General features: G+C 33.7%; 2 long non-coding RNA genes and 1 pseudogene across 3 annotated transcripts; 2 read left to right on the top strand and 1 right to left on the bottom strand.

Annotated features, from left to right (window-relative positions):
* LOC142644482 (putative 26S proteasome non-ATPase regulatory subunit 3) overlaps nt 1–15,501 on the bottom strand; it is a 46,361-nt pseudogene that overhangs the window by 20,173 nt on the left and 10,687 nt on the right.
* On the top strand, nt 183–9,391 carry LOC142642552 (uncharacterized). 2 transcript variants are annotated; one of them, XR_012845674.1, is made up of 5 exons: nt 183–252; nt 328–376; nt 7,251–7,335; nt 8,671–8,764; nt 9,226–9,391. It is a non-coding gene; the product is annotated as an uncharacterized LOC142642552 (long non-coding RNA). The 2 variants fall into 2 exon arrangements; XR_012845675.1 differs by lacking the exons at nt 183–252; nt 328–376 and adding an exon at nt 6,018–6,067.
* LOC142642304 (uncharacterized) lies at nt 9,499–10,655 on the top strand. Its single transcript, XR_012845635.1, has 3 exons — nt 9,499–9,620; nt 10,175–10,419; nt 10,552–10,655. It is a non-coding gene; the product is annotated as an uncharacterized LOC142642304 (long non-coding RNA).

Below are 15,501 nucleotides of genomic sequence, written 5' to 3'. Positions count from 1 at the left end.
GATGCTCTTAGACTTTATATCCTAACATTTCAAAATCTAAATACTCCCAAAGTAAACTTAAAGAGATAAATTCTAAATTGTAACACTATTGTGGTAAAATATAAACACCCCCAAAGTTTAGCTTTGAGCTAGGGTTCGTGGAGTATAAATACTTTCTTTTCTCTCCAGACGCCCTAACTCTCTCAGTCTCAAACACTCTTCAGTCTCAGACCTCAATCTCTCTCGGCTCACCGCTGCTGCCTGCAGCGAGAGGTAACCACCGAACACTAATCACACACTCTCTCTCCGAAAAGTACTAATTTTTTTTCCTGCATTTTATTTTTTTAGGGAGACTGAGACTGAGAGAGTTCACACTCTTCTCCAATCCTTCTCCGAGGTAATCTCTAATCACTCACTATTCAGAATTTTTATGTTATCAAATCAATATAATTCAATGTTTGTTTTACTGTGTTGCTTTGCTATTGATTTTTTTTAAAAATTATTTTATTCAATTATTGGATATGGGATGTTACATACTACAGTAGTTGATAAATGGAAAATGCAAATTATAGATAGAGTTATTGGGGTTTTTTTATTAGGATGTGAGTATAGCTATTATATATTTTTGCATTTGAGTGATATTTAGAACTGGATTTTTGCTGGTATATTAATTGTCTACTATGGTCAACCACAAGTCTTTAATATTACTCAAAATTATGTATTCATATAATGCATCTACATATTATATCATCACTGCATAGTATCTGCATAATATATCTATCAACGAAAAATATTATTCTATGTAAAAGCAATTTAGAGCCATATAGGCACTGTGTTAAAAAATTTTTCTTTTACTTCATTCATTCATTCTTTCTTCTTTTTTATATTTTTATATTTTTAGCACTTTTATGTGAAAAAAAAAACTTCTACCTGGAATCCATCAAACCAAAAATTTCTTAGAAAAAAAATAAAATCAAGTTTAAAATTCAGAGTAAAGAATTGAGATTTTGGTAGAGAGGAATGAAATAGTTACCGTTGCAAATATGTTCTCTTTTGCAAGTTGGTAGAGAGAAATGAAATAATTATTGAGCAATGAGGGAAAAAAAAATCTACTCAGAGAACTTTGTTATAAAGGGGAAGAGAAATATAGAGAGAGAGTGAGGGAGAGAGATTTATGGAAGAGGAGAAACCAGAGTTAGCGAGTGTGAGAGTGTGAGGAAAGAAAAAGAAAATGGAAGAGAGAAAGAGAGAGAGAGCGTACTGTAAGAGAGAGATTGTTTTCCAAAATTTTTTTTTGGAAAACAACCTATACAAAACAAGCTTTATTTTTATTAGGATTTTCCATTGACTAAAGATAGTTTTCCGTTGACCAGTTTTTTTTTGTACTACCAAACACTGAAAAATGTGGAAAACTATCTTTACATAAAGTTTTCCAGCAAAACAAACAAAGCGTAAGAACAGAAATGGTTTTATGCCTTGGGAGCCTTATTTTACAGTCAACCCTGAAAATATTTTCAGTTTGACCCAATTTTCGGTAACAACCAAAGCACACACTTTTACGGAAAAGCATTTCCGAAAGTGGTTTGAAGCCAAAACAAACGGACCCTTAAAAGAAAACACTTCTATCCATCTTTATTTCCCCTGCTCAAACCACTCTTCAAAGTCAAACCACTCTGTTACACTATTTCTTGTAATCAAGCTAATCCACCATCCCACCACTCAATACATCCACCAAAACCTCATCAACGTTATCATCATCACCACTCAAATCAACAATGCTAAAGACCATATGGACCATAATTGATTTCGCAAAACTGGAGTGAGTTGGATTTGATTTGTGACAAGAGGGAGTCAATTTCACTAAAGGGTCATGGAGGCAGATGGGTTTCGACTTAGTTCCAGAAGAAAGGGAAGGCGTAGATGAAGAAGATGAGAATGGAAAGTCCGACCCACGAAGAAGATGAGGATAAAGAAGTAAGGAGCTTGACTCTCCTCTCCGGCCGCCAGTTTAACCCATGTTTTGCATTGCATCGCAGCCTGCAATCTAGTCAGAGGCACCAAGTCCATGGCCATGGCCATGGCCATTGCTTCCGCCATCAAGATGATCCACATCAAGTCTCTCATCACAACAATCTCACTTGCATGGAAAATTACAATCTCTGCCGGTGAGGGAGTAAGGGAGGAGGAGAAGGGGTGTAGGTTGTGACAGTGGCAGAGGAGGTGTGTGGAATTGCCTCCTGAACCTGCCCATCACCATTGTTGCATTTTTCTTTCTTTCTCTTATTTTCACAGAAAGGGATATGGGATTGTGAAGTTTGTGAAAGATAGATTTTTTTTGTTTCTTTTGGGAGAGTAGGACTGTTGAAGGGTTGTGAATTTTACAAAAAATCAATTTCTTCTTGTGAGTTGTCAGATCAAAGATTTCTCAGATTAAGGTGATGGGATTTTCTTGCTTCTAATGGGTTTTGATTCTTTTGATAGAGGGGAAAAAAAGGGGAAGAGCTATAAGTTGTAACGCCGTTTGTTCAGTATTTAAGTAAATACATGTGGCTAAAATTTAAGTAGGGAACCAAATGTACTGCACCTAAGATACTGTACTTAAGTTTTGCTCTTTGCTTTTTTATTATGAAATGCATTTTTTCATTTAAAGGTAAAAAAATAAATAAATAAATTGCAAATTATACCCAAAAATTCGGGATGTTCGAATTTTATGCCCAGAAATTTCAGTACTTGAATTTTACCTTTGAAGTTTAAGGATGTTTAGGGCCTGTTTGGCACCCATCCCAAACTCATATTTTTACATTTTAATTTCTTAAACAACATTGCACACATTTTCACACACATTTTCACCCACACGTATTTCAAAAAATTACAAAAATTTTATCTCAAATTATAAAAATCTCATCTCAAACTACTCTACTAAACATCTCATCCCCTTGTAGCATTAGTAGTGGGCCTAGTATATGCCAAATGTAAGTTACATTTGGCATTTAGGCCCAAAAACTGCTCAGCAACAGGAAGAGCAAATTGGAAAAGGCCAATTTTTTTTGGACATATAACTACAGTACCATCTTAAATATAAGATGATACTGTAGCTAAATGGGATAAAAAAAAATTTTAAACCTCTCTCCTCCTTTTTAATCCGGAAATTTCTCTCTCCTCTCTCATTATTTCTCTTCTTTTCTCTCTTCCTTCTCTCTTTCTCATCTGCTCTTTGCTCTCTTTAGACCCAAGACTCTCTTCGATGCCCCTCTTTCTCCAATAAGTTAGATGCTTCTCTCTCTCTGATGACCCTCTCTCTCCGATAGTGATTCTAACAAGGCATCCGATCCCTTTACTGATTCACTCAACCGACGAGGCATCGGTGCTCTGATCCCTTTACCAATTCACTCAACCGACGAGGTATGGGTGTTCTGATGACCCTTTTCAAACCGACATTCTTGCATGTGTAGATGACCCTCTCTCTTCAAATCGACAAAATCAACTTCCTTCAAGCTTCCCAGCGGCGAATTCGTTTCTTTCGAGCTTCAACAAAATCGAGCTACCCAGCGGCGAATTGAGCAATCTGGTTTTCATAAATTTTTGTTGTGTTTGTGGGTGAAGATTATGTGGCTTCGCAGTGGTTAGTGATGAAGATCGCGGTGGGTTAGTGTTGGGTCGCGTGGGTTGTGTGGGTCAGGTGGGTTGTGATTTATGTGGGAGTGGGTTTTGGATCGATGGGTGGTGGTGGGTTGATTTCAATAGGTGTGATTTTGGTGGGCAACGACGTGGTCAGTGGATGTAGTGGCGTGGGTCTGGTGGTGCAATGACTTGGGCAGTAGATGCAGCGGCGAGGGTCTGATTTTTGACCGTGGGTTGCTGTGTTTTCTTTTTTGTGTGGTGTTGACGGTAGATTATGGGTTGCTGGTGGTGGTGGTGGTGGTGTGTAGTGCAGCGGTGGTGGTGATGGTGGTTCTTGAACAGAAAGAAAGAGAGAAAGAATAAAAAATATGTTGTATTGTAAATGATGATGATAGTGTGATATATTATTTTATTGTGTATAAATATTATTTTAATGAGTAGAATAGGAAAAAAAAAGTTGGGATGTTGGGAGTATTGTAAAATTGTATTATATAATTGATAAAGTAACTTTTTGGGATGGTAAAATAAGATAAGATAGAATTCTCAATGATGGATGCTCTTCGATTTTATATCCTAACATTTCAAAATCCAAATACTCCCGAAGTAAGTGCCCGTTTGGTTGGGCTTTTAGGGGCTGAAACGCAGCTTTATTTAAAAGCTGGACTTCTTTGAGCGTTTGGTGAAGCAAAAATGCAACTTTTGGGTAAAAGTTGCGTTTTGGGCCAAGGCAAAAACGCCCAATCCAATTATGGAGGTCTGGAGCTCCATAAACAAAAAGTCCATGGGCGTTTTCAGCTATCCGTTGGGCTCGTCATAAAATTACCGAATTACCCATTGTGCAGCTGACCCTCATTCCTCTCATCTCATCTCTCTGAGACTTTCTGATCTGTGAAATAAATTTTGATCTGAGAAATTTATGAGACTTTCTGATCTGAGAAATAAATTTTGAAGGTAGAGATTTGATCAACAAAACACCAAGCACAGTGACTCTCACCGTTGGGGTGAGCTGCCAATTACCAAATCGCCCTTCAATACCTTCAGAGTCTCATGCACAGTGACTCTCATTGCAGACGAAGTGGTGAGAGAAAAAAAAAAAGAAAAAAGAAGAGCTCTGCGGAATGAAAAGAGAGAAAGGAAGAAGAAAAAAAAAGAAAAAAGGAAAGAGCTCTGTGGAATGAAAAGAGAGAAAGGAAGAAGAAGGAAAAAAGAAAGAACTCTGCGGAATGAAAAGAGAGAAAGGAAGAGAAGAAAAAAAAAGAAAAAAGGAAAGAGTTCTACAGTCTGGAGGGAAAGGGGAAATAAGGACAAAATAGAAAAGGGAAGGGTACGTGTGTGGAGGGGAAAAAAAGAGGGAAAGAAGGAGAAAAAAAAAAAAAAGAGAGAAAAAAAAGAAAAGGGTACGTGTATGGAGGAGAAAAAAAGAGAGAGAAAAAAAAAAAAATGCTATCACAATATTTTCACAATAAATTTTAAGTGGTAGGTTATTATTAGCTAATATTGGTGAGAAAAAAATAAATTTTTTAGAAAGAGAAAAAAATAATTTTAATAGTACGTTCAAATTAAAATCAATATCAATTTTTATTATAATATTTTCACAATAAATTTTAAGTGGTAAGTTGTTATTAGCTAATATTGGTGAAAAAAAAATAATTTTTTTAGAAAGAGAAAAAAAATAATTGTAATAGTACGTTTAAATTAAAAACAGTATCAATTATCACAATATTTTCACAATAAATCTTAAGTGGTAGGTTATTATTAACTAATATTGGTGAGAAAAAATAATTTTTTTAGAAAGAGAAAAAAATAATTGTAATAGTACGTTCAAATTAAAATTAGTATTAATTATCACAATAATTTCACAATAAATCTTAAGTGGTAGGTTATTATTAGCTAATATTGGTGAGAAAAAATAATTTTTTTAGAAAGAGAAAAAAATAATTGTAATAGTATGTTCAAATTAAAATCAGTATCAATTATCACAATAATTTCACAATAAATCTTAAGTGGTAGATTATTATTAGCTAATATTGATGAGAAAAAAAAAATTTAGAAAGAGAAAAATTGATTTAAGTATATGAAGTAGTTGATTTAAGTGTGAAACAAACTCTCTTATATCTACATTGTCCTTTTTGGTAATTTACCCTTCAAACTGCAACTTTTATAAGTGCTAGCCAAACACTCAGCTTTTTCAAAAAGCACTTTTTAACAGTTTTTATCAAACACTCAGCTTTTTGAAAAAACACTTTTTTATTATGAACTTTTTGAAAACTCAACTTTTTCATTATGCACTCTTTCAAAAAGCCCAACCAAACTCACCCTAAACTTCAACATATCAATTCTAAATTATAACACTAATCACACACTCTCTCTCCGAAAAGTACTAATTTTTTTTCTTGCATTTTATTTTATTAGGGAGACTGAGACTGAGATTGAGAGAGTTCACACTCTTCTCCAATCCTTCTCCGAGGTAATCTCTAATCACTCACTATTCAGAATTTTTATGTTATCAAATCAATATAATTCAATGTTTGTTTTACTGTGTTGCTTTGAATTTGATTTAAAAAAAAAAAAAATTATTTTATTCAATTATTGGATATGGGATGTTACATACTGCAGTAGTTGATAAATGGAAAATGCAAATTATAGATAGAGTTATTGGGGGGTTTTTATTAGGATGTGAGTATAGCTATTATATATTTTTGCATTTGAGTGATATTTAGAACTGGGTTTTTGCTGATTTGGTGTGTGAGCTATTTGGAAATTGGGCTGGTTGGTGAATGTTAACATTGCTGGACAAATTCCTCTGTTGAAATTCAAATTTTGATTTGGAAATTGGGCTGGTCGGTGAAGTTAAAAACTGAAAATAAAGCTTTTCATTTTTCGATCTTCGATCTTCTTCATTTTTGGAGCTTTCTCTCTGTTTTGTCAGTGTTCATCATCACCACCATGTGTCTGCCACTTCCTTCCATCTCAAAATCCCGTATTTTTTAGAATTGTGATCTTTGATTTAGAGCAACTAGTCAGATTGAATTGCATATTTGAGATTTGAACTTGAAGTTACAAAATTAGTCAAGGTTAATAGATAAATTTTGAACACAAGATAAAATTCAGATTATATCTGAAATTTTTATTTGCTAAGCTTGCATCAGATTGGCTGTTTTAGGACAGTGCTTCGAGATTCTTTTATGTAGTGGTTTGTGCAAAATGAGTTTCCACAACTTATATGGTAATGGAAGTGCTAATTAAGCTACAATACTTTTGGTTTCCTTTATCTTTTAAAATGCTTCATGTTTTCTATCCCTTTTTATTTTCCTTTCCTATCCATAAAGTGCCCAAGGAATATTGAGAGTTCACAATAATTTTTTAATGAAACAAGCTGGATTGTTTTCAGCGTAAACCTTAAGCTAGGGAGAGAAAGAAAGAAGAATAGGAGGCTGTGGGTTATTAGCAACAAATAACACAGAAGTTGTGCATGAATTTGTATGCAGGGAGTTTCACTCTATTTAATTTGATCATGTTCATGTGAGTTATCAATCATAATGGCCATGCTCTTTTTTTTTTTTTTTTAATGTACCTATATGAATTAATTAGATTGCTCTGCCTGTTTGTAAGTAATTAGCCATTTGTACTAAATTTGGAATGATGTCCAGGTGGCTATCAAGGCTATTGGAGCATTTAAAGCCAACTGCAGTTGCTGATGCAGATGTGATTTTCAGTGTGAAAAGTAAAATTCTGGTGAGTTTCATTTAGTTTCCATTTCTTTTATAATGTATAAATCATTAAATTGTGTTTTACATTCATGAGCTTATAACATGGTAAATAGTGCTTATGAACCATTAGGTAAGGTGCCTTACCAGGATCTTATAATATATGTGTGAAAACGTAAAAGACAATATATGTGCAATGTGTGTGTGTGTGTATATATATATATATATGTATACGCACATATGTAATCTTTAGTACAATTACTTATTTGTTTTAACTTAAATTACTTATAAATGAATTGCATGAGGTTGATGTACTGTTTTTGGCACATTACCAATTATTTATAGCTCTGTTTTTTAGTGTTACATTCTGCTAGAGGCTTTTGTTTCTTTGAATTCCAAACCAATTGAGAAGGGAAATTAAGGTATCAGTGGAGCAAAGGTTTTATTTTGGGAGAAAGAGCTGAAAAGTAGTAGTTTCATCATTGTCATGTAATAGAAAGTTCCAAGCTCATGCTGCAAATTGCGCTTAAGTTCTTGAATGGTATAGGGTATAATATAGGTTCCAAAATAGGTGCCTAGGATCAACTTAAGGATAGTGTGTGCTAGGTTGGATAATCGATTGATTGGTGTCATTGTTACTTTCATATGCCTCTTATATCTACGGCTGAATTCATAGACAGCTTACCTTCTTCCATTAAGAATTTTCCAATTTTGTTGATCCGATTGGAAAATTAGAGAGCTTACCTTTTTTGCTTGCTTATAGAAAAGGATATAAGTGCAATTTATGAAGGTTTGGATAACATTTTGTTATCATTTTTCTTTATTAAATGAAGATCGAAGAAAATTTGTTATATATTTTTGAGTTTTTCATATATATGTGTTTTCATATATTTTTGAGTCTAATTTATTGGTCTCTGTGATGTTTCTACCAAGATGGTTTTCCTTTTTTGGTGATTTTTATTGGCTTTACTTGCACTTAGTGACGTCTGTATGCCTATTAATCAAATAGTTCGATGAAAGTGATAGACATTTTAAGTGGAATTTCATAGTGGGTTTGTGTGATTGTGTTTGAAATTGTAATTTTAAGATGGATTTGCTTGATTTTGATTGCTCGAATTTATTTGTCCTAAAGTAAATGTATCACAATAATACTTTTTGGGTTATTGATATTGCTGGGTTCCTTAGAATAATGGTTAGAACTCTAAGCCTTATGGTCATGGTTGTAAGAAAATGTTTGCTCTACTCTCTGCCCTCTACAACACTCAATATGTAACATTGGTTACACATTTTTGGATTGGATATTAGCTTTAGGATGTTGATTATAATGACAGTTTTGTATAACCTTATACACATTCTTATGTAGTGACAACATAGCACTTCTTAAAGGTTTTGAAGGATGGAAGGATGCAAACCATAATGAAAAGAATCCTGTCAAATGGGTTTCCATCAACCTCAAGGTCCTAACCTTTCCCTCCCATTTTTTCATATTCATATATAATCATGTTGTATCTTTTTATGCGCTCATTTTTTAGAGTTTCAGTTCTTTTTTCTTTTTTTTCTTTTTTTTTTTCATTAGGGTTCTATTAATTTGGCATTTATATAGATTTGATTTTGGTGTTTGATTTGGGTGTTCAATTTGGTATTTTAGTTTTCACATTATGTCTCATTGTAAAATTAATCTTTTTCTTCCTATCACACACAAGCAAATATTTTTTTACATGCATGTTATTATAAGCTTTGTTTTACGATTATATATGATTTGGAACTTTGGATTTGGATGTAGATCCAACATTCATTAATGCAGCCACGATAGATAATCAGTACTATATATATTCATAGTTTTCTTTTATTTACATGCACAAAACTAATGGGTTTAGCTAATGTGAATATCCTGGTAATGGGTTTAGCTAATGCGCAGCTCATGGAGGAGACAATTTGACACGTTCAGGTTGTGTAGGAGACAGTTTGACTGGATCAGTTCTTGGAGGCCGTGGAGTAGACCGTTCAACATGATCAGGTCCTGGAGGTTGTAGAGGAGAAGATTCGACATGATCAGGTTCTAGAGGCCATGGAGGAGACAGTTCGAGATGACTACGTGCTGGAGGAGACAGTTTGACATGATTAGGTCCTTGAGGCCGTGGACTATTTCCTCCACGGCCTTAAAGACCTGATCATGTCGAACTATGTCCTCCAGGATGTAGTCGTCTCGAAGTGTCTCCTCCACGGCCTCCAGTACCTAATCATGTCTTGTAGGCCGTGGAGGAGATAGTTTGACATGATCAGGCCATGGAGAAGATAGATTGAGATGATCAGGTTTATTTCATACTTTCACAAATTTGCTACTGATAGTGACAAGTGATCAAAACCAAGTATTATATGGTTTGTATGTACTCTTTAAAAGAAGCTAAGAGCATTCGCATTGGTTCATCTAAAATTTCCTGTTTATTTTAGCATAAAAACTTACTTTTTCTATTTTACACGAACACTTTTCAAAACACCCCACATCATATTATTTATTTTACAGTGCAACTCATTAAAATAATATTTCTTTATCAATTTTTTTAGAATTCTCTCGTTTACAATAAAATTGGAAGAAGCACATTGCGAAATATATTTTTTGCTATTCAAATTATTACTAAATGTCCCACAATATTTTCAATGGCAAAGAAAATGGTTGTTGAAAGGCTTCATAGAGTTTAGGTTTGTCTAAACTTCTTGTGGCTTTGGATTCATGTTAATGTGGTGCTAAAATAAGTTAATGAAATTTCTTGTCCTATATTATGTCAAATAATTTTACATTATTTCACTTTTCTTTTGTCATTTGGTTTGTTTTGTGATTTTGATGGTACTTTGTGTAATTTTTATAGTTCAACTTGATGTATGAGGCTTCAGCATGGACGTGTGAGGCTTTAGAAAGCTAAGAATGACGATGAGGATTAACATAATCAATTTAGCATGGATGGCGTGAATATCTTGCAACAGAAATAGAAGATGCAAATGACTAGCAACATGGATAAAAGTATGAGTAATGGTTGGAGTGGTTCCTCTATCCAAGGGAGCTGTTTGTAGTCAATTCGAGTTAGAATTCAGCCAATAAATTCCTAATTTTTAGGTAGAGCTATCAGATTGAGTTATTAGATTATTATATGTTCAATTATCTTATCATTGTAATTCAGTTGATAATCAACTTAGAGATTTGAATAATAAAGCAGGCATATTAATTCCAGAAATTCTCCTCTTGTAGGTTGCAGCTAGAAGTGTTGGGGGGAGTTAAAAGTTGTTTGGGGTTTAATGTAGGCGTTATATTGTTTTTGGTCTATGTATATCTTTTTGGTTCTTTTGTATTTGATATAATTTTGGCTAAATGGCACTTAAATAAATCACATTTATAAATAAATCATTTTTGGATTATTAACAAGTTATTTAAAATGTATTATTTTACAATCTATTTGAAGAAAAACTATTTGTTTTTGCCTCTATTATGCAAATTTATTTTACAAGTCATTGGAAAACTATTTTGAGTGTTCAATAAATCTTTTAATAACGCTGAAGTATCATCAATATTCTCACGAGCAGTCTATCATGAATGTGATATTTGGCCTTAATTTTACCTGTGAAAATAAACACTGCAAAGTAATTTAAAAATTCACTTTGGATATGCCTATCAGGTGTCCTGTTAAAATAATGGAAAAACTAAATCATAGTTTTATTTATAAATTTAAAAATAATTTTAAAAAAAGTTCCACCAAATGTTTTCAATAAATTGAATTAGAATTAGGTCCTAATACATTACAAGACTATTTAAACCATCCTTTCGAGTTTAAGCACGTAAAAGTAGTACATAACTTTCAATTGGCTCCATGTCAAAATGATTACAAAGTGAATAAACGTAGTAGATAAGTCACACGATAATTTTAAGTACACAGTTTCAACTATCACGTAATAATAATTTCTGCTTGTCTTGTGAACTTCCCATTCTTGGTTCTTGAATAGATTATCGATGGTAGCATAACATCTTCCCTCTACAAATATTTAAAACATCACATTAGCATTTAAAATGGAATAAAAATGTTGTGTACCCCACAGGGGCCACAACAGCCATTTTAATTATTTTATATTGATTCATAACATCGCAAAACAATATCAAGCAGCTCACACTAGAGCATTATAGTGAGCATAATTCTGTAATTTAATGCCATATAGAACAAAAATAACTAGCCCCCTGTTTATTTGTTAAAAAAAAAAAAAAAAAGTATAAGAGCTATTTCTTTGCAAGAACAAAAAGTCAAAAACACAGTAAAAATTTAAACTTTGGCCTTCCAATAAGCAGGTTTCATTATGACACAGGATATACCAAAAGGTGGGCTAGAGCAAATTAATTTTAGAACCTATTATCATAAAAATGAACCCAGAAATTGCATGACACAATATGAAACTATAGTACACATCAACTCTCTATCTCTATAAATACAAGTGCTGTGTAATGAAAATGAAAAAAAGAAAAAAGAAAAAAAAAAGAAAAAGAAATAGAAACAGAGCAATATCAACTCGTACATAGGCTGAGATGTCCTTATGCCATGTTAGAAATTAATTTCTATCTTTATAAAAGGCCTTCCACGGTTCCTCCTAAATACATAGCTACCCGTATGCATCCTAAGCACAACAAGAAATGTTTATAAAGTCAGCTTATTGACTGTTGAGCCAACTACAACATTTACTTGAGGGCTGAGGGCACTTGTTACATTGTGTGCAAGCATCTCATATCATTATAATTGTTGCCCATATCAAAATCCTGACTAATCAAATCCCAAAAAAAAAAAAAAAATGAATATCAAATTTCAGCACCACACTAACAAGAACCCAAAGCCCCTAATAATCAGAACACAAGGCCACAACAAGAAGTTTAGTAAAATGAAACTTTATGAAACATTTCAACAAGCACTTTCCGTGCCACTAAAAGGGGAACAAAATTGGTACCGAGCAAGTGCAGAAAACATTGAGATAGAAGGATCTGGCAGCCAAATGGTGGTGATGAGAGAGAGAGAGAGAGAGAGAGAGAGAGAGAGAAGAAAAAAAAGCAAGGGTATGGACAAAAATGAAAATCAATAAATTATAGTAAAAAAAAAAAAATTGTAAGCACAAAATAAAAGTTATTAGAAAAATAAATTAAATTAAAGATTGTGGTGGGTCATGTTTGAATGGACGCACTAGTTTGGAAATTTTGTAAAATTATTGTGACTGTTGTCGTCTTTAGCATTACTTTTATAATACTGATAAATAACATTTATTTTTTTTAATTTTAATAATAATTAATTATAATATAATAATATTATTATTAATTTTAAATTTGATTATAATTATGATTTTTAATGAAGATTATAACATAATTATGATGGATTTAAAAAATTATCATTATTATTATTATTAAGGTAATCCATAAGTATCATATATATATATATATATATATATATATATATATATATTGTCATTATTTGGTAATTTACACGTCAAACCGTAATTTTGATAAGTACTAATCAAACTAATTTTTTCAAAATGCACTTTTGAATAGTTTTCACTTTTTATTAAACACTGTTTTTTAAAATAATAATAAGAATGTTTTACTAACGTGTGTCCTTAAAGTATATATTAGTAAATCATTTTATGAAACTTTTTATGAAAAAACGAAAAAGTAATTAATTATTTTGATAGTTTTTTCAATTTTTCATAAAAAAAATTCCTAAAATAAATGGTTTAAAAAAATCATATAAAAAAAACCCAATTCCAAACTGCACCACTCTTTCAAAAAGCACAATATCAAAAAGCTCATAGTAAGAAAGAGTGAGTTTATCCAAGTTTCCACTAAGAATGAGTGAGTTGATCAAATTGAGAGAGCGGAAAAAAATAGAGAAAGACCAAAAATCACATTAGTAGATTAAGGGAACAACATTGAGTTCGGTTTTAGATATAGAATTGAGAAAAGCATACATATGACCAACCATTACTTATCAGTCGAGATCGATAGTAAACCCCAAAATTTTGGGGTTAAGTCTTTGGTTGTTGTATATATAAAGTTGCAAATTTGACTCCCCCCCCCCCCGCCCCAAAAAAAAAACACTTTAATCGTTGCTTGATTAGTTTATGACTTTATGTAGAACTAGGAATGATTTAAAAATAAAGATGCAACCTGTTGTCTTGAAGCCACAAATAAGAAGAAGGAAAAAAAAAAAAAAAGGGTTTTTGAAAGCATCCAATTAAGGAGTTATCCTAGAGCAACACCCCATCACCAAAGGTTTGAATAGAAACGTTTGTGAGGAAGAAAGAGGAATTGCCTATTTGGTATCTGAACTTGAAAGCAGCATCAACGGTAATCTTCAAATGCATCATGTTACAGAATCGAGCACCAGTTTGAAATGCATATTATTGTACAAACATAGGCTTGAAGAAAATTTATGAGATTTGTCCAAAGAAAAAAAGAGGTTGATTAACAGTGGCAGTGATACTGACGTAGGAGAACCACAATAGTATAATAGAACAGAAAACTAATAGGATAAACCCTAGGAGTTAGCACCTAAGGGCTGCTTGGAGTCAGCACCAAGCAAACTGGAGTCGGCACCAGTGTAAAAGAAAACAAACGTTTTTTTTTTTTATAATTTTCAAAAAGCTGTCTTACAATGATCAAAAAAAGTGTTTAAAATAGCTAACAACACAAAACCCTAATTATTAAATGTTCGGGCTTGCTTAATCTCAAGCCCAATAACTAATAGGCTCCATCCATAAGGCCACAGGTTGGGCCGTCTTCTTTTTGCTCTTCCTCCCATACGTGTGTATAATTGGGGGCCTGTATCTTGTGTCCGCACCAACTCCCCCCGGGTGTGAGGAACTCGACCTCGTCGAGTGGAAAGCTGAAGAGCTCTAATAATACTCCAGTAAGTCAGGATGCAGTCGCTGTAGCTCATCTCTAGTAATCCACGTGCAATCAGAATCTGGTCGCCCGTGCCACCGAACTAGGAAACGGTGAACTCCTCCATCCCTGGTAGAAACAATTTGCTCATCTAAAATAGCATCAATAGATTCTTTATGTGCATAGGGCAAATTTAAGGGTAAAGGGGTAGGCATAGGGGCATCAATAGGATTAAGCAAAGGCTCATCAAAAGGAGTATCAAGAATAGATGTAGGGCTTTTATAAGCAACTAGATCCTTAATATTAAAGGAGGAGCTAATACTATAATCATGAGAAAGGTCAATGACATATGCATTTGGGCCCATTTGTTTCAATACCTTGAACGGACCGGCACTACGAGCCTGCAATTTTTTAACGGTCCCAGAGGGAAACCGTTCAGGTCGGATCCAAATCATGACATAATCTCCTACCTGAAACTCTGCATGACACCGATGAGTATCAGCATGAATTTTATATTGAGAATTACTTACCTGAATTTTTTTGTGAATCTCAGTATGCAAATCATGAACATGTCGTGCAAATGCCTCAACAGATTCAAAAATCCAAACATGTGGGGACATGGGCAAAAGATCTAAGGGCTTCCTAGGTGTAAATCCATGCACAACCTCAAAAGGACTAACGCCTATAGACCTATTGACAGAGCTATTATATGCAAGTTGGGCTATAGGAAGAATTGAATCCCAATTCCGATTGGCTTCACCCACTAGACACCGAAGGAGGTTCCCTAGGCTACGATTAACCACCTCAGTTTGACCATCAGTTTGAGGATGAAATGCCGTGGAAAATTTCAATTTGGTGCCTACTAAATGCCACAAGGTCTTCCAAAAATAACTCATGAAGCGAACATCCCTATCAGACACTATGGTTTTGGGGAGACCATAAAGCTTGACAATATCATCAAAGTAAAGCTTTACAATTTTAGAAGCATCAGAAGTCTTAGAACATGGTAGGAAATCAGCCATCTTAGAGAAGCGATCAACAACTACTAGGATAGAATCATGCTTCCTAAAGGTGCGAGGCAAACCTAGCACAAAGTCCATACTCATGTCCTGCCACGGGCGATCTGGCACAGGTAAAGGCGTGTACAGACCAGTGTTTTGCTTGCGATGTTTGGCTAGTTGACATGTACGACACTGACCAACTATCTTGGCAACACCCCTCTTAAGACCAAGCTAATAGAATAAGCGTTCCATTTCCTCAGTTGTCTTATCTCGGCCGAAATGACTTGCAAGG

The sequence above is a fragment of the Castanea sativa genome, chromosome 7 (assembly GCF_040712315.1).
Source record: "Castanea sativa cultivar Marrone di Chiusa Pesio chromosome 7, ASM4071231v1".
In the NCBI taxonomy this organism is placed as follows: domain Eukaryota; kingdom Viridiplantae; phylum Streptophyta; class Magnoliopsida; order Fagales; family Fagaceae; genus Castanea; species Castanea sativa.
The sequence above is the reverse complement of the archived record's forward strand: the minus strand, read 5'-3'. Positions and strand labels throughout refer to the sequence as shown.